At 36.0% G+C, this 23737-nt stretch overlaps 3 non-coding genes and 1 pseudogene across 3 annotated transcripts; 3 read left to right on the top strand and 1 right to left on the bottom strand.

Annotated features, from left to right (window-relative positions):
* Positions 1-2739: 2739 nt before the first annotated feature.
* LOC147792523 (uncharacterized) lies at positions 2740-7681 on the top strand (annotated as a pseudogene).
* Positions 7682-18487: 10806 nt separating this feature from the next.
* TRNAL-UAG (transfer RNA leucine (anticodon UAG)) lies at positions 18488-18568 on the top strand. The gene has a single exon. It is a non-coding gene; the product is annotated as a tRNA-Leu (tRNA).
* A 4059-nt stretch (positions 18569-22627) lies between these two features.
* TRNAL-CAG (transfer RNA leucine (anticodon CAG)) lies at positions 22628-22708 on the top strand. The gene has a single exon. It is a non-coding gene; the product is annotated as a tRNA-Leu (tRNA).
* A 410-nt stretch (positions 22709-23118) lies between these two features.
* Positions 23119-23190, bottom strand: TRNAM-CAU (transfer RNA methionine (anticodon CAU)). Its single transcript has one exon. It is a non-coding gene; the product is annotated as a tRNA-Met (tRNA).
* Between the last annotated feature and the right edge of the window lie 547 nt (positions 23191-23737).

Genomic DNA, 23737 nt, shown 5'->3' with positions numbered 1-23737 from the left:
CTACAAAAACAGTTATGTTGCATGTTTGAAATTGTATTTTGGATATGGATTATTTGTGGTGGTTTGTGTATTCACAATAAGGAAAACAGATTTTGTGTATGTTATTTTATTTAAATGTTTGTGGAGTAAAATAACGAGGAGTGTTGAGAACAAGCAAAAGTAGAAAGAAAATACCCAAAGTGACGAAATATTCAACGGTTTTGTGTAACCTTTGTTGTTCATTTTCTAAAGCTCTTAAAAAAAGTGGCTCTTGCTCACATGTTGGTAGGGTTTAAATAAAGAAATTAAAAAAAAAAAAAAAAAAAAAAAAAAAAAAAAAAAAAAAAAGCTTGGACCTTATAATATGTTAGAAAACTTGGAAAAAAGGTAAACCATAGAAATTACGCATGATATTAGAAGTCACCACCTAATTTTTTAGACGTCGAATAATATATCTTGACAAAAAAGACAGACCTCAAGCATTTGATATTCAAACTGGTCTGATTTTCAACTTCAGCTTACAACATCTTGAAGGTGATGTAGAACTTTGATTCACCAAGTGATGAAACTGAAGATGGTCCCCAAATGTCTGTATAGACCCTTTCCAATCGTACTTTCTTTGGTTCTCTAACAGTCTTTGTGAAGCTAACTCGTTTTTGTTTGCCCATAACGAAGCTCTCATAAAGATTCATATGAACAAATTTTAGGTCTTCTAAAACTCCTTTCACAGTCAGCATCTTCATTCCTTTGACGTTCATATGTCCAAATCTATTGTTACATAGACTTGAATTGGAAGCACTTTCAACAACAGTAGCCATGTTTATACATCCAGCAGTGGTGTATAGGGTTCCAGATTTTGTGTAACGTGCTACCACCATGACACCCTTCACCTTCCATGAGCTGTTTCCAAACTTGGCTGCATAACCTGTGCTATCCAACAGACCAATAGAGATCATATTCTTTTTTAGACCAGGAATATTTCTGATATCCTTTAATGCCCACTAATTTTCTACTCGAGCTTGTATGCTTTCATCCCATTTTCCTTCAATCACCAAATCTTTGTTGTTGACAAGATACACCTTCTCAAAATTTCAAGACTTGAAATTTCGAAACAACTCTTTATTTGGAGATGAATTAAAAGATGCTCCTGAATCCAAAATTTAGGATTCAATCAGACTGTTCACGCTGAGGATTATAATATCCCGAATATCTTCTGCTATATTATAGAATTATTATCATCCTTCGATTTGTGATTCTACTTCCTCTTTAGTCTTGTACAATCTGTCCGAAAGTGATATTTTTCTCCAAAACTCCAACACGTCACGTTTGGTCTGTTTGGAAAATTTTCAAGGTTCTTTGATTTTGATCCACCTTTGTTTGGGCCCTTTGATCTACTTCTTTTCCTTTGGTCAATGCTGAGTGCACTATGAGAAGAATCCTCAATTTCTTGTCTGCGAATACTTTCGTCGTGAACTACATCTCAGATTTCATCGAACTTCAGTTTCTCAGATCCTCGGGAACTGCTGGTCGCGATAACAACAGTATCCCACGACTCGGGTAAAGTTGACATTAAAATCAGTGCTTCAATTTCATCGTCAATTTTAATTTCCACATAACTCAATTGACTTACAATCATGTTGTACTCATTTATATGATCAACAACAGATCCACCTTCAGACATTTGTAGATTGAACAATCTCCGCATCAAATACACCATGTTCATAGCCAACAGTTGTTCATACATATTCGACATCGTCTTCAACAGATCTGACATTGTCTTCTCCTTAATGATGTTGAACGCCACGTTTCTGGACAACGTCAACCAGATCAACCTTAGGGCCTAATAATCCTAGAGCTTCCATTGGTCCGTGGCCATGGTATCTGGCTTCACCACCAACAAGGGTTCGTTAAAATCTTTTTGGTACAGATAATCTTCAATTTGCCTCATCTAGAAACCGAAATTGGAACCATCAAACTTCTCAATTGCAATCTCCAAACTTTCCATCTCTCAAACCGTGGTGAATCTCACCTAGCTCTAATACCAGTTGTTAGGATTGCACAACAACGGATACACTCGATCAAGATGAACCCAAAGAAATAGGAGAGAGAGAATGCAAGGAAGAATATTGGCTAAAGAATTTGATGACTTTAGATATGCACTACCCAAGAGTTATAATATGATTTTAGTTTACTATATAACTTTAACTCATATAACACCTATTATATATAAATATTTACTATATAACATCACCTTCCTTTTTAATTACATCGAAAAGATTGCCTCAAAACTATTTTAAAATAAATATAAGGGTAAAAATGAACCTGTTCTATCTCTAAATTCAAAAAGTGTGGTATAATTTAACTTAATCAAATCACGAGAAGCATTATCCTTATCAATGAGAAACCATAGCATCCCAATAAAATTAACTGAAATAAATAATGATATATACTTCTATCCATGATTCAACAAATAAGCTTCCTTGGGTTTGCTTCCCATCCACTTAAACTAGGATGGTGACACTTTGGTGTCACTCTCCAATGAAAGTATAAATAATGATTTTTTTCTTCTTGGAATTGAGGGCAATAATTAGACTATTTTTTAAATTCAAAAGGTCAACTTTAGTTGAGAGTCTCTAACGTCTATTAAAAATAAATAAATAAAAAATCAACAAAATCATATAAATAAAATATAGTATTTTTAATGTTGGCTTATAAATTCTATGTGAAAACTCTAATTGGAAGTAAGTTAGAGAAACAATAATGGAGGCAAATGGAGAAAACAACGAACTTAGATTGGCCATTTCCTCTTTTGAAGAAAGTAAAAGAAAGCTCTATGAAGCATCAAAGATTGGGTCCATTCCAAGCTTGAAGACACTAATTCGAGGCGACCCAAATATCATTCAAAGAGTTTTAATCTCTTCATCCAACGTTGAGAGTCCATTGCATGTCTCAGTTTTGCATCACCACCTTGAATTCAGTCGATTGCGGGGGAAGTTGATGACATGCAAAGGACACCTCTCCACTTAGCTTCTGAAAATGGAACGGTCGAGATTGTTCAAGCTTTGCTGGAGAAGAACACAAGCACTTGCATGGTTCGTGATTTGAATGGGTTGATTCCTCTCCACCATGCAGTGATTAATGGAAGAATTGATATCATGCAACGGTTGATCATTGCAAGGCCAAGATCTCCTTGGGTTAAGCTTCACAATGGTCAAAGTGTTCTTCACTTATGCATAAAACACAATCGTTTGGAAGCTCTTAAGTTGTTGATCACAATGATTGAAGATCCACAAAATTATGGGTTCCTCAACGAAGGCGATGAGAATGAAAATACTATTTTGGATTTGTCTATGATGTTAAGAGGAACTGAGGTATGTTATTATAATTGAATTATAGCTGGTTAAAGAAAATTTAATTTCTTATTTGATTATTTAAAAAAACTGAAAAATTATTATTTCAGAGCTTAAATAGGTATCAAATAGGTCTCCCTCCCACAATCCTCCTCTCGAACGATGTACAATATAGAGCTTCACTTAAGGCCTATAGAACCCTCGAACAAAGTACACTATTTGTTCGAAACTTGAGTCACTTTTGACTACACCTTTGAGGCTCCCAACTTCTTTCGTTTGACATTTGAGGATTCTATTGACATGACTATGTTAGGAATCATGGATCTCCGTAGTGATATGATATTGTCCACTTTGAGCATAAGCTATGGTGGCTTTTCTTTGGGCTTCCCTAAAAGGCCTCATACGAATGGAGATGTAGGCCTCATATGAATGAACATGTATTCCTTAATCATACACCTTAGATTATTCCCTAAATTAGCCAATGTTGGGCTCCCTCCCAACAATCCTTCACACTATCTTGATATAAAAAAAATTGAATTCAAATTGTGCAGATAGTACAATATTTCTTGTCTATCCAAGGAATAAAAACTGGAACAAACATTGTAAACAACTCCGATGCCACAAATGAGAAGGAATCGCCAAGTAGAATTGAAGAACAATGCAATAAAGGGTCATCAACATCAACAACACTCAAAAAGCTCTTGAGAAGTTTGTGGACGAAGAACCTTGAATACAAAGGTGATTGGCTTCAAGAAGTGCAAGGCACAATGATGTTGGTGACAACAGTGATTGCAACCGTGGCTTTTCAAGGTGCAATCAACCCTCCTGGAGGTGTTTGGCAACAAGACATTCCTTACAACTCCAATAGCAATATTCATCGTTCGTTGCATTGTAACAATACTTTAAAAACTTTCATAGCAGGAACTGCAATAATGGCTTACCCAGCTTCAGGCCAAGAAGTTTATTACGTTCCTTACTTGATTACAAATTCTATCTCATTCTTTGCATCAATATGTGTGATTATGTTCATTATAGGTCGATTGCCTTTGAAAAATAGGATTTGTTCATGGTTATTAACCGTAACCATGTGCATTGCCATTGCATCCTTATCATATAGTTACTTACTGGCTGTTGGGCTGCTAAATGTCTCATTTAGCCACTCTCTTACTTTAAGAGTAACATTTGTAATAGCATGGTACATTTGGTTAGTAATGGGGGGAGTGGTTTTTATTTGTTGCATTATAATTCCTTTCCTTATTTTGGTGGTGAAGCTTTTCGTTTGGGCTACAAAAAGGTCAAATCGTTGACTTTGAGAAAGATGCAATGACTTCAACCACAACTCAATAAAGATCGAGGGCTACGCAAAAACTAGGTTATGTTGTGTGTTTCATCTTGTATTTTGGATATGGATTATTTGTGGTGTTGTGTGTATTTACAATAAGGAAAACATAACTTTGTTCATATCTTTGTTTGAAGAGCACATGAGTGATGAATAAAAGGTAACGAAAAATCTTCATTTATATCTTTTAGTTAATATGTTGGATATCAAGACTAAGATAAGAAAATGACAAAAACATATGAGATATTTAAGTCAATAAAACCTAAATTTAGATAGTTATCTAAATGATCCAAAACTAAGTGTTACCAAATATAAGAAAAATTAGGACCCAAGCTATGATAGAAAATAATTACTAATTTGTTAGGTCAGCTCGAATTTTTTTAAATGACACTATGAAACAAAAGATAAAAGAAAGTAAATTTGATTTACTCGATTTTTGGTAGAGAATAAATGACACTACCTGGACAGTTAACGTAAGATTTATTCTTCATCACCTTTTATATGTAATTCTTGGAAATATTTGATGACATAGAACAGATTCTATATATTGGCATTAGGAAATCAATGACAGTTGATATAGTAGGAGACGTTAAGATCTCATAAAATAAAAATGATTATTTAATGTTGAATATGGTGTTTTTAGTAACCATAAGAGAAATTCAATTTCTGAAGCTTAATTTCTAAGTAGTTCATATACTATGAATTACTTTGTAATATTAAAGTTTATATTTTCAAAATTATTTGAAAATACGTTTAGGACATCGTTAACATTTACTAGATTATAAAATTATTGAGATATGTATGATCATGGAATTAAGAATAAAAACATAAATTATTTTCTTTTAGTAAAAAGGAAAATCTCTAAACAAGTTTATAGATGTTGTTTTTTCATGCAAGATAGTCATTAGAATTTTATTATATAAGGCTACAAGACCAAAGAGCACTTTAGGGTTATACATTCTCAAGTGATCTAATGAATATAAAAGACATAGAATATTGTGAATATGTTATCAATCTGATTGATTATTATTCAATATATAAGTATTTTTATCGAAGGCAACTTAGTCTAATTTAAAAAAAAGAAGTAAAAAAAAAAAAAAAAATGACTAAAGTTGAATTCCATTGAGGTGAATCTATCAAGACATTATGGACAAATCATAATGTTATATGTCTACTACTGGCAAATCATAAAGTTTAAGAACCTTGTATACTAAAATTAGTGGATAGGAAGTGGAATTGAAATCCAGTTCTAAGCATGAGGACCATTTTGTAAAATTGTGATGTAAAAGGAGAAAGCAAGAATATATTCCAAAAAATATATATAGATACAGATATATGTTATATGTCATTACCAGACTTTTGTTAAGATATGTAATAGAGATTGCACGAGGTATATGACTCACTTCAAAATTGTTTATGTGACAATTTTAGGATTATGGAACATAAACTTAGTTTACAACATTTCAACAATTGGAATTGTCAAACATATATGCGGAAACAAATTCAAAGAGGATAAATATACTTAGTGGAAAAGTTACGAGATGACTCAATCCTATTGAAATCCTAATTGTGACCAAGTTCAAGGCTTATTACCTCAAAATAGTTATTAGGGATGATGACAATGGCATAATAAGTTGAAGTAATAAAATCCAAGAATATGTAGATGTTCTTGATGAAATTAAACTCATACGATATGAATGGATCTACAAAAGGAAAATTATGGATAAATAAGAAGATACAATCTTCAAAATAGAACTTATGGTAAAAACTGAACTTAATAGGAGAAGGCAGCTAAGAAGTAGAATTTCTCTCGTATTGTTATTCTAGAGTCTATTGCATGAGATATGTTAAAAGAATATCTAGAGTTCTTTTGTGAAAAGAAAGAAGGCATCTACAACAACGCACAACAACGCCTAGCTCTGATCGTGGTGAATCTCGCCTAGCTCTGATGCCAATTGTTAAGATTGCACAACAACGTACACACTTGATCAAGATGAATACAAACAAATAGGAGAGAGAAAATTCAAGAAGGAATATTAGCTAAAAAATTTGTATCATGACTTTAGATATGTATATTATGAAAGCACTACCCAAAGACTATATACATGGTTTCAGTTTACTATAGGACTTTAACCGAACACCTATTATTTATAAATACTTACTATATAACATCACTTTTCCTTTTTAATTATAACCATAAAATTAAGTGAAATAAATAATGATATAACTTCTATTAATAATTGAACAAACAAGCTTCCTTGGGTTTGCTTCCTATCCATTTAAATTAGGATGGTTACACTTGGGTGTCGAGGGAAATTAGGATGGTTACACTTGGCTGTCACTCTGAAGTGAAAGTATAAATAATGATTATTTTCAAAGGTCAATTCTAACTTGGAAGCCTTTCGTCATCCATTAAAAAAAAAAAAATAATAATCAACAAAATCATATAAATAAAATATAGTTTTTTTTTTTTTTTTTTTTTTTTTTTTTTTTTTTTTTTTTTTTTTATGTTGGCTTATAAATTCTATGTGAAAACCCCATTTGGGAGTAAGGTAGAGAATCAGCATTGGAGGCAAATGGAGAAGACAACGAGCTTAGATTAGCCATTTCCTCTATTGAAGAAAGTAAAAGAAAGCTCTATGAAGCATCAAAGATTGAGTCCATTCAAAGCTTGAAGACACTAATTCGAGGCGACTCAAATATCATTCAAAGAGTTCTAATCTCCTCTTCCAACGCTGAGAGTCCATTGCATGTGTCAATTTTGCATTGCCATCTTGAATTCACTCGATTTCTTTTAGATCTCAATCCTGAACTTGCTGGGAAAGTTGATGTCGTGCAAAGGACACCTCCACACTTGGCTTCAGAAAATGGAACGATTGAGATTGTTCAAGCTTTGCTAGAGAAGAACACAAGCACTTGCATGGTTCACGATTTGAATGGGTTGATTCCTCTCCACCATGCAGTGATTAATGGGCAAATTGATATCATCCAACTGTTATTCATTTATGCGTAAATCACAACCATTTGGAAGCTCTTAAGTTGTTGATCACAATGACTGAAGATCCAATGAAGATCCACAAGATTATGGATTCCTAATGAGAATGAAAATACCATTTTGGATTTTTCTATGATGTTAAAACGAATTGAGGTATGTTCTTATAATTGAATTGGTTGGTTGAAGAAAAACTAGGTATCAAATACGTCTCTAAAGAAGTTCAGTATAGAGAAAAACCTCCCCTTAATCGAGTCGAATCGAGGCTCGACTCCTTCTATTGACATGACTAGGTTAAGGGCATGACTCTGATACCATGTTAGGAATCATGGATATCCACATTTGTATGATATTATCCACTTTGAGCATAAGTTCCAATGGCTTTGCTTTGGGCTTCCACAAAAGACCTCATACCAATGGAGATGTGTTCCTTGCTTATCAACCCACGACCATTTCCTAAATTATCCAATGTGGGACTCCTTCCCAACAATCTTCAACACTATTATGATATAAACAAATTGAATTCAAATTATGCAGATAGTACAATATTTATTGTCTATCCCGGGAAAAAAAAAACGGGAACAAACATACAAACAACTGTGCTGCCTCAAATGAGAAGGGATCACCAAGCAGAACTGAAGAACAATGCGATAAAAAGCCATCGTTATCACTAACACTCAAAAAGTTTATAAGAAGTTTGTGGATGAAGAACCTTGAATACAAAGGTGATTGGTTTCAAGAAGTGCAAGGCACAATGATGTTGTTGGCAACGGTGATTGCAACAGTGGCTTTTCAAGGCGCAATCAACCCTCCCGGCGGGGTCTGGCAAGAAGACATTCCTTTCAACTCCAATAGCACTATTCATCGTTCGTTTCATAGTAGCAATACTTTGAAAACATTGATAGCAGGAACTGCAGTAATGGCCTACCCAACTTCAGACCAAGGAAATTCTTACACTGGTTACTTGGTTACAAATTCTATCTCATTCTTTGCATCAATATGTGTGATTATGTTCATCATAGGTCGATTGCCTTTGAAAAATAGGATTTGTGCATGGATGTTAACGGTAACCATGTGCATTGCCATTGCCTCCTTATCACAAAACTACTTGGTGGGAGTTTAGTTGGTAAATGTCTCATATAGGAAATCTAATGCTTTAAAAATTGCATGGTACATTTCGCTTGCAACGGTGGGAGCGATTTTTCTTTGTTGTATTATAATTCCCTTTCTTCTTTTGGTGGTGCAGCTTCTGGTTTGGGCAGTAAAAAGGTCAAAACTTTGACTTTGAAAGGGTTAAAAGGTTAAATATTTTTTATATGGATTATTTGTGGTGGTGTGTGTATTCACAATTGAGAAAATACATTGTGTATGTTATCTTATACAAATATTTGTATTGTAAAAAATAACCCGTAGTATTGAGAGTAAGAAAATACAGCGAAGTGAATGAAATATCCAACCGTTTTGTGTTTCCGTAGTTGTACATTGTATCACACTCTAGCCCCGGCAATAATTAACTCTCTCCCCTTTTCTTTTAAAATTTTAAATTGTGGAATTTTATTGAGAGCTTTAGAGACGGGAATTTAAAATGAGGTCAATGAACAAAATGTTTAGAAAAATCACAAGAACATATGTAAGGACCCTAGATTTCAGCTACCTAAAGTTGCTACTATCATCTTAATCTAAGTTCATATGCGGAATATAACTCTTAAAACATCATCGTTTAAACAATAAACTTTCAACATAAACATACTTTATCGTCGAAAACACCGCCATGGTCTTACGTGTTCGAAAAGTAATTTAGAAGTGAAATTGAAAATGATAATGAAATAAATTTAAAACAAATGCACAACTTATTCTAACCTAAGTCTAAGAAATTCATTTTGACTTGAAATTCTAATTCCTAAGTTTGTGACTTGTCATACGTTTTTTTGGGTCATCCATCCTATTTTTTTGATCCACCAAAGGATGGAATTAGAGGTGCTCAACACCTATATAGGCCATTTCCAATCCTAGTTCATTTTATTTGATGACAACTTTTGTGGAGCTGACTCATTTATCCTCTAAAACTCCTTTCGCAACATATATCTTTATTCTTTAACGCTATATGTTGTAGTCTATTGTGACATAGACTTGAACTAAAGTACTCTGAGTCACAAGCCATGTTTATACGACCAACAATGGTGTATATTGTTTCATATTATTATGTCATGTGCTACAACCATAGTACTCTTCACAATCTTCTACCAACTTTTTAACTTTGCTATATAATTTGTGCTATCCATCTGACCAATAGAGATTAGATTCTTCTTTAGAAAATGAAATTTTGAAATAGTTCCTTCATGGAAGACGAGTGAAAATATGCATCCAAATTCAAAATTTAAGATTCAACCCGGTTGTTGACACAAAGGATTAGAGCGTCCCTAATATATTCAATTAAATTTAAAAAATTATTATCATCTCCAGATCTGTCCTTCTGTTTCTTTGATTTTTCATTGGATACTAGTTGTTAGAATCAACAACTTAGACACTCATCTAGATCAATAACACCAAAAACAAGAGAGAGAAAATGAAAAGAGAAATATATGTGGCAAAATTGATATGGTAACTCCATGACGGCTAGAAGTTTATATTGATGACTTCTAATATGATAAATTACAGAGAGTACACAAAAAAATACAATACTACAATTAAGATAGTTTACTATATGTACAGTTATTTACTATACATAGTTATTTATTGTAGATAGTTATGTACGATAGACATCACCAAAAAAAAAAAAAAAAAAAAATCGGTTGCCAGAAAAAGCATGAGATTTCCAGTGAGGCGCCGAAATTCTCGCACCCTCCTTGTACACGCTTTCCCCTGACGACCACGACACGTCAAAACCTTCACACGCTCCTCACATATCAACCTGCAAGAGAGAAAAGAGTGAAAACAGAGAGGAAGGAAAAAATGGCTACCTGCACGTGTCACCTCCCACTAGCGATACGTGTCGCGTCTACAATCAATGGCTCCTTCGAGTTACGCAACTAAGTCGATTCAGCTCAGCTTCGACGGTTTTGACTGCTCAGAATGTGGGTTCTTGGCTCGATATAGGGTTTTTCATCAAATTCCACTGTCTCGACCATCCCAAAGCTAAAATTTATATTGTTTAAGGCAATAAGAAATTTGAGTTATTAACGAAACGAGATGAACGTTCTAATAGGAAACAACTATCGGCGATACTTGGAACAACTTCGAGGGATGGAATCCAAACGTACTCATGTTTATACAGTATTGTTAGCTCCAGGTTTTGTGCATGATATAGTATTTGTTAGCTCCAGGTATTTGATTATGTGTTCTCCCTGTGGAGCGTGTTTATCTACATAGAGCTAGGGTGTTAGAGTTAGGTTGGCTAGACCATGACTAAGATCAGGATGCCTCTAGTAGCCTGAGCATGTTAGGATCGTGAGCAATGGTCAGAGGGTCTAGAGCCTAGTGCTCCGAGACTAAAGATCTTCATGGAGTTAGAATAGAGTAACCTGGAGCTAGAAGCCCGAATTAAGCCACCTAATTGGCCTAGGAATCTAATAAAACTCCTCATAATCGTGAGGTTGACGGCAATACGTAACAGGCTTAAGCGGACAATATCTGCTAGCAGCGGGCTTGAGTTGTTACAAAATAAAATATAAAAAGATAGTGAAGATGGCTGAGTTGGTCTAAGGTTCTAGTTTTAAGTACTAGTCCTAAAGGGCATTGGTTCGAAGCTCGTGTTCATATAGGGAGAAGGATCGATCACGGTAGATTTCAGATCTTTCCCTTTGACTTGGAATGTTTAATGCTCCCTTATGATGTTGCGCATCGCATCGACCCACAAGTCTAACTTGACGTTGCTACCAAGCTTGCTATGACGTCAGCTTCGATTGATCGAAGAAGTGACAAATGACACTGTTGTCTGTTCTCACTACGAAGTTGGATCCCAAGAGATATTGCCTTCAGATTCCAAGGCAATAGACGACGACAAACATTTCTTTTTCGGAGAAAGAGTATTTTTAGAGCCGCATGTTCGCCCTTTCGACTCAACGTGTTAGCTGCTTGGTTTCTCTTTCCTATTTTATGCTCGAACTTCAAGTCGAACTCATTTAATGATGTTGCTACCAAGCTTGCTATGACGTCAGCTTCGATTGATCGAAGAAGTGACAAATGACACTATTGTCTGTTCTCACTACGAAGTTGGATCCCAAGAGATATTGTCTTCAGACTCCAAGGCAATAGACGACGGCAAACATTTCTTTTCCGGAGAAAGTGTATTTTCTTTCCGCATTATTGAGCTTTTTGCTTTCATAAGCGATACGGTGGCGTTCCTCGAAAAGGACTCCCCCAAGGACAAAGTCAAATGCATCCATCAATACTCCGAAAGGCTTAGAGATGTCTACCAAACCAAGGACAAGACCCCCCGTCATGGTTGCCTTTAGATCTTTGAAGGCCTTTTGACACTCGTTTGACCACACCAAGATTGGTTTTTGTTCAAAATTTCTGTTAATGGGGCAGATTATCGTGAAAACCCTTCAACGTTTTCTAATCCCAAAAAGGATTGTTCAGTCATTGAAGTGGGGACTCTCAAATAGTGGATTGCATTTATCTTATAGCTATCCATTTTGATTTCTCCACACCTGGTGACATGCTCGAGGAAGGTGATGCATATTCTTGCAAAGTCACATCTCTCCTTGACGTATAGCTGTTTTTTCCGTAACTGATCAAATACTAGCTTCATAGATTAGTGTAAACAGAAAGAGAATGTTTTTTATACAATTAATTTTTTATCCAAAACATATATTCCTAAACGAAAAATTCGTGAGGTTTAACTTTTTAATTAAAATCTAAGTAATTGCAACGAAATTAATATAATCAAAGAAGAGAAAGATGTCACTTGACGAGGAAATCCATTTTTTTAAATTAATTAAGTAACTACAACCATGATTTAATATTTATTTTTAATTCTAAATTTCAACCCTAGTTGAATTCTAAACGTTTCCTCTCCCATATAAAGAATATATATAAGAGTCTTTGAAAAGATCATGAAAATGAAAAATCAACGAGAAATATTATTCTATCCATTTTGAGTATTATATGGGTTATGTATAATTAATATTAAATATCATATTATAAATTCATCTTTCAAATCACGTTTTGCATGCAAATATAATTTTAGAATTATGTTCATATTCGTTACCTAATCAATTGAATTGTAATTAATATGTTCTATGTTTGAATATTCTAGACCATACTTTGAAAAGGTCTAATGTGTAGAACATGGATTACGTATTATTAATATTAAATGTCATGTTATAAATTAGACTTTCAATTCATGCGTTAGTGTCATGGTCATGCTTGTCGAAATCATGTTGCCCATGACCGCATACCCGTTACATGCCAAAACCCATGCCTTGTACTACTTTACCGCTTTCTTTTACTGCTTTCATGTTGTATTATTTCCTTCTTGTTTTCTTTAAGAGTATGACGTTTCGGCGAAATCATGGCTACGTCTGGTAGAAATGAAATGCCTCAAAATGTACTATAGGGGATGCAACTAGTTGTCGAATTCTCCATACCCGAAAAGTTATATAATGTTTAAGCCATTGTTGTTGCCTTTTTTATTGCATGCTATATAACACTACTCTCAATCTCTCTCTCACATTCTTGCTCCCAAAACTCTTTTTCTAAAATCTCTCTACCCATTTTCTAAAATCTTATTTCAAATCGGGGTCCGAGGCTTGAATATACATTGTCCAACTATAGGCAACATGATCAAAAATTGGATTGACTCACTCAGTGCTGAGAGTGAGTGCGCACAATAGCCACATCAACTGCCAAGAAAAGGCAATTGTGACACGTTGGGTGCAAGAGGTTTTTTTTAGATTTATGTTATTTGTATTAGTTAGATCATTTAGAAATGTAAAAACATATAAGTTAAACTTCTTAATAACTAAAATTAATATGATTTAACTAAAAAAAGAAAAAAAAATTATATATTGAAAGAGAGGGTGCATTGGCAAAGTGAAGGATGGGACTCTTTGTTGTTCTTAAAATTGAAAAATCTTTCTTTCTTAGAATTAAGTGATAAACGCTTTCTACTTTTAGAAAGCAAAAACGTCTATGTTTATCCTATGAGTTGAGTTGAGTTTAGTTTATCCTATGAGTTGAGTTGAGTTTAGTTTATCCTATGAGTTGAGTTGTGTTTAGTATGTCTACATTTTTCAAATGTTGAATGTTTTTCGAATGTTTTCCTGTTCAACCTTTGTTCGAATGTTTTTCGAATGTTTTTCTGTTCAACCGTTGTTCGAATGTTTTTCGTCTCAACTTTGATACTGATCCTAATTGAACTTGGTTCAAAATCACTCGTGAAATCTTAGGAAATTTAGAGCCTCCAACATGTAGAAACTCAAGCTAGGGAGAGCAGCTTCATTCTTGTAAGTAGCGACACAAATTATAGCCAAGTAATACATGTAGGAATTGTAGGACTTGCTAGCATGCAAACTTATCTTAACTTAGGTGGTTAGAATATGCATGTTTAGAACTTAAATGAGCAAATCTAAATAGGTGGGCATGTTTGTGAAGAAAAATTACAGAAATGCCCTTTTATGAGAATGCATCTCTATTAAATGCTTTGTGGTGTACTAGAATGAAGATTGGAATATTGTGATATGTGCTCGGGGTGCTAGATGGACGTTATCTCTCCGTTGAGCATGTTTGAGTTGTATGATTAAATTGTATGCTAGATTCAGGTAGTTTACTTGTTCTATAGGATTATCCCCTTAGTAAATGAGCATGGGCGTAAAGATCATAGAATATCTCTCTGATATAGCATGCATGAATCAGAGTGAGTAGAGCAGTAGAACAAGAGTGGTTATACAACATCTTAGGTCAATATATTTTCAATATACTGACGGGATCGTGAGCGACAATTAGAGACCTAGGTGTACCTCAAGATTTGGCTTAGCCACAAGGAGCTAACCCCAAGCAACCTGGAAATGTTTGTTGTGACCTAATCCACCTAGACGCTCTAGAACCTAATATATCTCCACGACACAAAGGTGAACTACGAGAACACATAAGATTGACGATAACGTGAACAAAACTAATTGGGGAGTCACTATGTGTAGGATATAACATGCTCTGATAAGGGATGAGGGACTACATAAATAGCGACCCAAAGACCCACTATCAGAGGTAGAACATAACCTGCCTTGATAGGGGACGAGGGACTACGTGAGTAGATGATATAAGTAGCTACCACTGTATGTATGATAACCTGCCTGAGAGAGGACAATGGACTACATAAGTGAGTGACATACTGTATGTACGATAACCCACCTAGAGAGGGACAAGGGACTAAATAAGTAGATAACATGAGAAATCACTATTGTGTGTATGTTAACCCACCTTGAGAGGGGACGAGGGACTATGCAGGTACTTGATTGAAGATATACTATTGTGTGTAGAACAACCCGCCTAAGAGTAGACGAGATACTACATAGTAGTATATTGAGGAGCTACTATTCTATATGGAGGAAATTTACTCTAAGAGTAGACGAGGGAATATGCAAATAGATTAGCTCATCGTAGACATCGCTGTGGAAACATATTAGGTTAAGGATGTGATGAGAGCTTATAGGTAGGTTGATTACTAAGTATTTTATACTCACCCATTTCCCCTTTTCTTTTTTCGTGTACCAATGAAGGTGGACAGGTACTAGGGAGTTGCTCTATCACAGAGGGGTGTCGACCCGGGGCGTCAATGTTATTTTGTATTTCTTTTGGGTTGTCGTTTGTATTGGTTTTCTTGCACCGGTTTCCCATTTGTAAATAACTAGAACAATACCTATTGTTTGATATTAAATCACGCACAATTTTAGGGCTTAAGGTTTTAATTGTTTGTTTTTATTTTTTTATTTTTTGATTTTCTTCTTTTCATCGCGATCTGATTTCTCGAGCCTTGAATATTGGGTCGTGATAGCCTCAAAGATCGAAGTAATTTTCTTACTTGTCACAAACCCCGTTCTAGTTATTTTACACCACAAACATTTAAATAATATAACATACATAAAACATGTTTTCCTTACCCTGAATACACACACCACCATGAATAATCCATATCCAAAATGTATGATAAAACAAACAACTTAACCTAATTTTTGTATAGCCATCGATCTTTATTTAAGTTGTGGTTTAAGTGATTGGATCTCTCTAAATGCCACAAAGCCAAAGATACAACCTTTTTACTGCCCACACGAGAAGCTTCACCACCAAAAGAAGGAAATGAATAACAATACAACGAAGAGAAACCACTCCCACCATTGCTAACAAAATGTACCATGCTATTGTAAACGTTAATTCTAAAGCATACGAATTTCTAAATGAGGCATTTACGAGCCAAACTCCGAGTATGTAACTATGTGATAAGGAGGCAATAGCAACACACATGGTTACTGTTAATAACCACGAACAAATCCTATTTTTCAAAGACAATCGACCTATAATGAACATAATCACACATACCGATGCAAAGAATGAGATAGAATTTGTGACCAAATAAGCTGTGTAATAATTTCCTTGGCATGAAGTTGGGTAGGCCATTACTGCAATGCCCGCTATGAATGTTTTCAAAGTATTGCTACTATGAAAAGAATGATGAATAGTGATATTCGAGTTGAAAGGAATGTCTTGTTGCCAAACACCGCCAGGAGGGTTGATTGCACCTTGAAAAACCACGGTTGTGATCACACTTGCTACCAACATCATTGTACCTTGCACTTCTTGAAGCTAATCACCTTTGTATTCAAGGTTCTTCCTCCACAAACTTCTTATGTCATTCCATTGTTCTTCATTATTCATAGTATTTTTTTTCCGGTTTTTATTCCCGGGATAGACAACAAATATCTTACTATCTGCACGAATAAGATTTTTTTCTTTTAGAAAAATAAAAAATCATTAAAAATTATGAGAAAAAAAATTAATTTTTTAAAAACACATTAAATTTTATGCTTTTTTTCTTTTTTTTTTCTTATGTTATTTACTTGTTTATATATATTCAAAATTCAACCAAAAGATTTAAATAAAAACTAATGAAAGTAGTTTTAATTTTTTTCATTTTTTTTTAAAGTTTGGCTCAAAATTAGAAATATGAAAATGAATGCAAAAAAAAAAAAAAAGTTAAAAAAAATATATATATATTAATAGAAAGTTAATAACAAAATTATATATAAATTTTTATGATAACATACCCTCAATATCTCTTAACATCATAGAAAAATAAAAAATGGTATTTTCATTCACATCGCGTTCGATCAGAAACCCATAATTACGTGGATCTTCAATCATTATGATCAACAACTTAAGAGCGTCCAAGCGGTTGTGTTTTACGCATAAATGAAGAATAGTTTAACCATTGTGAAGCTTCATCCAAAAAGATTGTGGGCTCGCATTGATCAATAGTGGCATGATATCAATTCTTCTATTAATCAATGCATGGTGGAGAGGAATCAATCCATTCAAATCACAAACCATGCAAGTGCTTGTGTTCTTCTCCAGCAAAGGTTGAACAATCTCGATCGTTCCATTTTTAGAAGCTAAGTGGAGAGGTTTCCTTTGCAGGGCATCAACTTCTCCAGCAAGTTCAGGCATGAGATTTAAAAGAAATCGAGTGAGTTCAAAGTGGCGATGCAAAACCGAGACGTGCAATGGAGTCTCAATGTTGTAAGAGCAGATTAGAACAACTTTGAATGATATTTGGGTCGCTTTGAATTAGTGTCTTTAAGCTTTGAATGGACTCGATCTATGATGCTTCATAGAGCAATCGTTTGCTTTCTTTGATAGAGGACATGGCTAATCCAAGTTCGTTGCTTTCTCCGTTTGCAATATTGGAAGATTGTGCGAGTTGTTGATGAGTTGCCTCCATTATTGAATATCTATCTTACTTTGAGATGGATTATTTACACTTATGATTCGAAAGTGAAAACAAAATATCACCATCCTAGTTAAGGTGGATGACAAGTAATGATGTCTATTTTAGCGTCAGTGAAGCATTTCAATTTAGACTAGAAATAGGGGAAGGGGTGGGGAACATTTTTATTCCGTTAGATAAAAGGGGTTGGGAACGCCGCCCTATCTAATATAATATATATTTTCAGATAGATGTCTTTTGAAAAAGATAGTAGTCAAATTTTGTCTATCAATTTTGAAGTGTCAAATTTTGTCTATCAATTTTGAAGTCTTTCTTCGGTATTAGAGCCAGGTTTCAATCTAGGGACATGTGGGTTATAAGCCCACCACGCTTCCGCTGCGACACTCTAATTTGTTAGAAAGGAGGATGAGCTATTGCGATCTGTGCTCCAGGGTGATTTAAGGATGTTATCTTGCCGTTGAGCTTGTTTGCTTGTATTGTGCATGATACAGTATGTGTTAGCTCCTGGTGTTTGACAATGTGTTCTCCCTATCTAGCTTGTTTATCTGCACAGAGCTAGGGTGTAAGAGTTAGGTTGGTTATACGATCACTTAGGTCAAGATGCGTACACTAGACTAAACACCTTAGGATCGTGGCGACATTAAGAGGGTCTAGACCCTATGAGTCCAAAACTAAAGAAAGAGACGAAGAGTCAGAATAGAGTGACCTGGAGCCAAAATCTTGTGTGAAGCAACCTAGCTGGCCTAGGAATCCAATAAACCTCTTCAACTCCTAGACATGATCAAGTTGCATTTAAAACCGTGAGACTGACGACGATGCATCAGTACCTAAAAGTGGATAATATATGCTAGCAGTGATTTGTAGCTGTTACAAAAATATAAATAGTCAAGATGGCCGAGTTGGTCTAAGGTGCTAGTTTTAGGTACTGGTCCGAAAGGGCATGGGTTCAAATCCCATTCTTGACATGATATTCTTTATTGTGAGGACCGGCAAAGATGGGAGAGTTAATGATCCTTATGTTGCAACAAGCTGTCAACATATGTATCATTTTTTAGTCTTTCTTCTCTATTAGAGCCAGTTTTCGATCATGGGACCTGTGGGTTAAGGGCACACCACGCTTCCACTGTGCTACTATTTGTGATCGTGCTCCAGGGTGATTTATGACGAAATAGAGTGAACTGAAGAAAGAGTTAATGGTCCTTAAGATCCTTGTGTTGCAACAAATGTAAATATGTATCATAGGCCGAAAAGATCTAAGGTACTTATTTGAGAGTTAATGATCCTTAAGACCCCTTTGTTGTCATTTTTGGCCGAAAAGATCTAAGGTACTTATTTGAGAGTTAATGATCCTTAAGACCCCTTTGTTGTCATTTTTTAGTCTTTCTTCTCTATCAGAGCCAGGTTTCGATCCTGGGACCTGTGGGTTATGGGCCCACCACGCTTCTGCTGCGCCACTCTGATTTGTTAGAAAAGAGAATGAGCTATTGTGATCTGTGCTCCAGGGTGATTTATGACGAAATAGAGTGAACTAAAGAAAGAGTTGAGGAGTCAAAATAGAGTAACCTGGAATGCAATAAACCTATAACGGGCTACTGTCAATACATATTATTTTTTAGTCTTTCTTCTCTATCAGAGCAAGGTTTTGATCTGGGGACCTATGGGTTATGGGCCCACCACGCTTCCGCTGCGCCACTCTGGTTTGTTAGAAAGGAGGATGAGCTATTGTGATCTGTGCTCCAGGGTGATTTATGACGAAATAGAGTGAACTAAAGAAAGAGTTGTGATCTGTGCTCCAGGGTGATTTATGACGAAATAGAGTGAACTAAAGAAAGAGTTAAGGAGTCAAAATAGAGTACCCTGGAATCAAAAGCTCGTGTAGCTAGGAATGCAATAAACCTATAACGGGCCAAAGTGAATAACTAGGCCAAGCTTGTGTTGCAAGGAATGTTATAATATGTATCATTTTTTAGTCTTTCTTCTCTTTTAGAGCCAGGTTTCAATCCTGGGACCTGTGGGTTATGGGCCCAACACGCTTCCGCTGCGCCACTTTGATTTGTTAAAAAAGAGGATGAGCTATTGTTATCTGTGCATCAGGGTGATTTATGATGAAATATAGTGAGCTAAAGAAAGAGTTGAGGAGTCATAATAGAGTAACCTGGAACCAAAAGCTCGTGTAGCTAGGAATGCTAGCAGAGTTAATGATACTTGTGTTGCAACAAATGTTGTTGTCATTTTTTCATCTTTCTTCTCTATCAGAGCCAGGTTTCGATCTTGGGACCTATGGGTTATGGGTCCACCACGCTTCCGCTGCACCACTCTGATTTGTTAGAAAGGAGGATGAGCTATTGTGATCTATGCTTCAGGGTGATTTATGACGAAATAGAGTGAACTAGAGTTGAGGAGTCAAAATAGAGTAACCTGGAATCAAAAGCTCGTGTAGGAATGCAATCAACCAATAACAAGCCAAAGCGAAATAGGCCAAGCAGGTCTAAGGTACGTGTTTGAGAGTTAATGATCCTTGTGTTGCAACACACTATCTTTCTTCTCTATCAGAGCTAGGTTTCGATCCTGGGACCTGTGGGTTATGGGTCCACCACGCTTCCACTGCGCCACTCTGATTTGTTAGAAAGGAGGATGAGCTATTGTGATCTGTGCTCCAGGGTGATTTATGACGAAATAGAGTGAACTAAAGAAAAAGGAGTCAAAATAGAGTAACCTGGAATCAAAAGCTCGTGTAGCTAGGAAGGCAATAAACCTATAACGGGCCAAAGTGAATAAATAGGTCGAGCAAGTCCAAGGTACTTGTTTGAGAGTTAATGATCCTTATGATCCTTGTGTTGCAACAAATGTCAATATGTATCATTTTTTAATCTTTCTTCACTATCAGAGCCAAATTTCAATCTTGGGACCTGTGGGTTATGGGTCCACCACGCTTCCGCTGCGCCACTCTGATTTGATAGAAAGGAGAATGAGCTATTGTGATATGTGCTCCATGGTGATTTATGACGAAATAGAGTGAACTAAAAGAAAGAGTTGAGGAGTCAAAATAGAGTAACTTGGAATCAAAAGCCCGTGTAACTAGGAATGGAATAAACCTATAACGGGCCAAAGTGAATAAATAGGCCGAGCAGGTCTAAGGTACTTGTTCGAGAGTTAATGATCCTTATGATCCTTGTGTTGGAACAAATGTCAATATGTATCATTTTTTTGTCTTTCTTCTCTATTAGAGCCAAGTTTCGATCCTGGGACTTGTGGGTTATGGGCCCACCACACTTCCGCTGCGCCACTCTGATTTGTTAGAAAGGAGGATGAGCTATTGTGATCTGTGTTCCAGGGTGATTTATGACGAAATAGATTGAACTAAAGAAAGAGTTGAGGAGTCAAAATAGAGTAACCTGGAATCAAAAGCTCGTGTAGCTAGGAATGCAATAAACCTATAACGGGCAAAAGTGAATAAATAGGCCGAGCAGGTCTAAGGTACTTGTTTGAGAGTTAATGATCCTTGTGTTGCAACAAAAGTCATTGTATCATTTTTTAGTCTTTCTTCTCTATCAGAGCCAGGTTTCAATCCTGGGACCTGTGAGTTATGGGCCCACAACACTTCGCTTTCCTATCTAGCGTGTTTATCTACACAGATCTAGGATGTAAGAGTTAGGTTGGTTATATAATGGCTTAGGTCAAGATGCGTACACTAGACTAAGCACCTTAGGATCGTGGCTACGTTAAGAGGAAATAGACCCTATTACTCGAGGACTAAAGAAAGAGTCGAATAGTTAAAATAGAGTAACTTGAAACCAAAAGCTCGTGTTAAGCAACCTAGCTGGCCTAGGAATCCAATAAACCTCGTCAACTCCTAGACATTCCAGGAATAAAGAGAGAGTCGAGGAGTCAATAAAGAGTAATCTAGACCCAAAAGCTTTTTGAAAGGGCATGGGTTTGAATCCCATTTTTAATAAGCAATGTATCGATGGTGGGCGGCAATCTATAAAGCTTAGGAGTCATATCACACGCTCTTCCTTTCAAATTTTAAATGTCATTATAAAATAATTTTCTCTTTCACAGCCAGATTCCAATCTTGTTTGCTTGTATTGTGCACGATAGAGTATGTATTAGCTCCAGGTGTTTGACAGTGTGTTCTCCCTATCAAGCGTGTTTATCTACACAAAGCTGGGGGTGTAAGAGTTAGGTTGGTTATACGATGACTTAGGTCAAGATGCATACACTAGACTAAGCACCTTAGGATCGTGGCGATGTTAAGAGGAAATAGACTCTATTACTCCAGGACTAAAGAAAGAGTCACGTTTTTATTCCGTTAGATAAAAGGGGTTGGGAACGCCGCCCTATCTAATATAATATATATTTTCAGATAGATGTCTTTTGAAAAAGATAGTAGTCAAATTTTGTCTATCAATTTTGAAGTGTCAAATTTTGTCTATCAATTTTGAAGTCTTTCTTCGGTATTAGAGCCAAGTTTCAATCTAGGGACAGGTGGATTATAGGCCCACCACGCTTCCGTTGCGACACTCTAATTTGTTAGAAAGGAGGATGAGCTATTGCGATCTGTGCTCCAGGGTGATTTAAGGATGTTATCTTGCCGTTGAGCTTGTTTGCTTGTATTGTGCATGATACAGTATGTGTTAGCTCCTGGTGTTTGACAGTGTGTTCTCCCTATCTAGCTTGTTTATCTGCACAGAGCTAGGGTGTAAAAGTTAGGTTGGTTATACGATGACTTAGGTCAAGATGCGTACACTAGACTAAACACCTTAGGATCGTGGCGACATTAAGAGGGTCTAGACCCTACGAGTCCAAAACTAAAGAAAGAGACGAAGAGTCAGAATAGAGTGACCTGGAGCCAAAATCTTGTGTGAAGCAACCTAGCTGGCCTAGGAATCCAATAAACCTCTTCAACTCCTAGACATGATCAAGTTGCATTTAAAACCGTGAGACTGACGACGATGCATCAGTACCTAAAAGTGGATAATATATGCTAGCAGCGATTTGTAGCTGTTGCAAAAATATAAATAGTCAAGATGGCCGAGTTGGTCTAAGGCGCCAGTTTCAGGTACTGGTCCGAAAGGGCATGGGTTCAAATCCCATTCTTGACATGATATTCTTTAGTGTGAGATTTGGGAAAGATTGGAGAGGTATAATGCACAACATTTTAAAATGTGAGGCTTGCATATGTAGTGAGCAATGTAGCGGTGGGCGGGGCAAAGATTGGAGAGGGTATTATAATGCACAACATTTAAAATGTGAGGCTTGCATATGTAGTGAGAAATGTAGCGGTGGGCGGCGTAAAACTGTTTTATCTATCAATATTAATGTCTTGTCTTCTGCATTAGAGCTAGGTTAGAGTAACCTGGAATCAAAAGCTCGTGTAGCTATGAATGCAATAAACCCATAACGGGCCAAAGCGAATAAATAGGCCAAGCAAGTCTAAAGGACTTGTTTGAGAGTTAATGATCCTTGTTTTGCAAGGACTGTCAATATGTATCATTTTTTAGTCTTTCTTCTCTATCAGAGCCAGGTTTCGATCCTGGGACCTGTGGGTTATGGGCCCACCACGCTTCCGCTGCGCCACTCTGATTTGTTAGAAAGGAGGATGAGCTATTGTGATCTGTGCTCCAGGGTGATTTATGACGAAATAGAGTGAACTAAAGAAAGAGTTGGGGAGTCAAAAACTCGTGTAGCTAGGAATGCAATAAACCTATAACGGGCGAAAGTGAATAAATAGGCCGAGTAGGTCTAAAGTACATTGTTTGAGAGTTCATGATCCTTATGCTCCTTGTGTTGCAACAAATGGCAATATGTATCACTTTTTAGTCTTTCTTCTCTATTAGAGCCAGGTTTCGATCCTGGGACCTGTGGGTTATGGGCCCACCACGCTTCCGCTGCCACTCTAATTTGATAGAAAGGAGGATGAGCTATTGTGATCTGTGCTCCAAGGTGATTTATGACGAAATAGAGTGAACTAAAGAAAGAGTTGAGGAGTCAAAATAGAGTAACCTGGAATCAAAAGCTCGTGTAGCTAGGAATGCAATAAACCTATAATGGGCCAAAGTGAATAAATATGCCGAGCAGGTCTAAGGTACTTGTTTGAGAGTTAATGATCCTTATGCTCCTTGTGTTGCATA

This window comes from Cucurbita pepo, chromosome 6, assembly GCF_057944985.1.
Source record: "Cucurbita pepo subsp. pepo isolate OVF chromosome 6, ASM5794498v1, whole genome shotgun sequence".
Classification (NCBI taxonomy): domain Eukaryota; kingdom Viridiplantae; phylum Streptophyta; class Magnoliopsida; order Cucurbitales; family Cucurbitaceae; genus Cucurbita; species Cucurbita pepo.
This window is presented reverse-complemented; position numbering and strand designations above follow the sequence as displayed.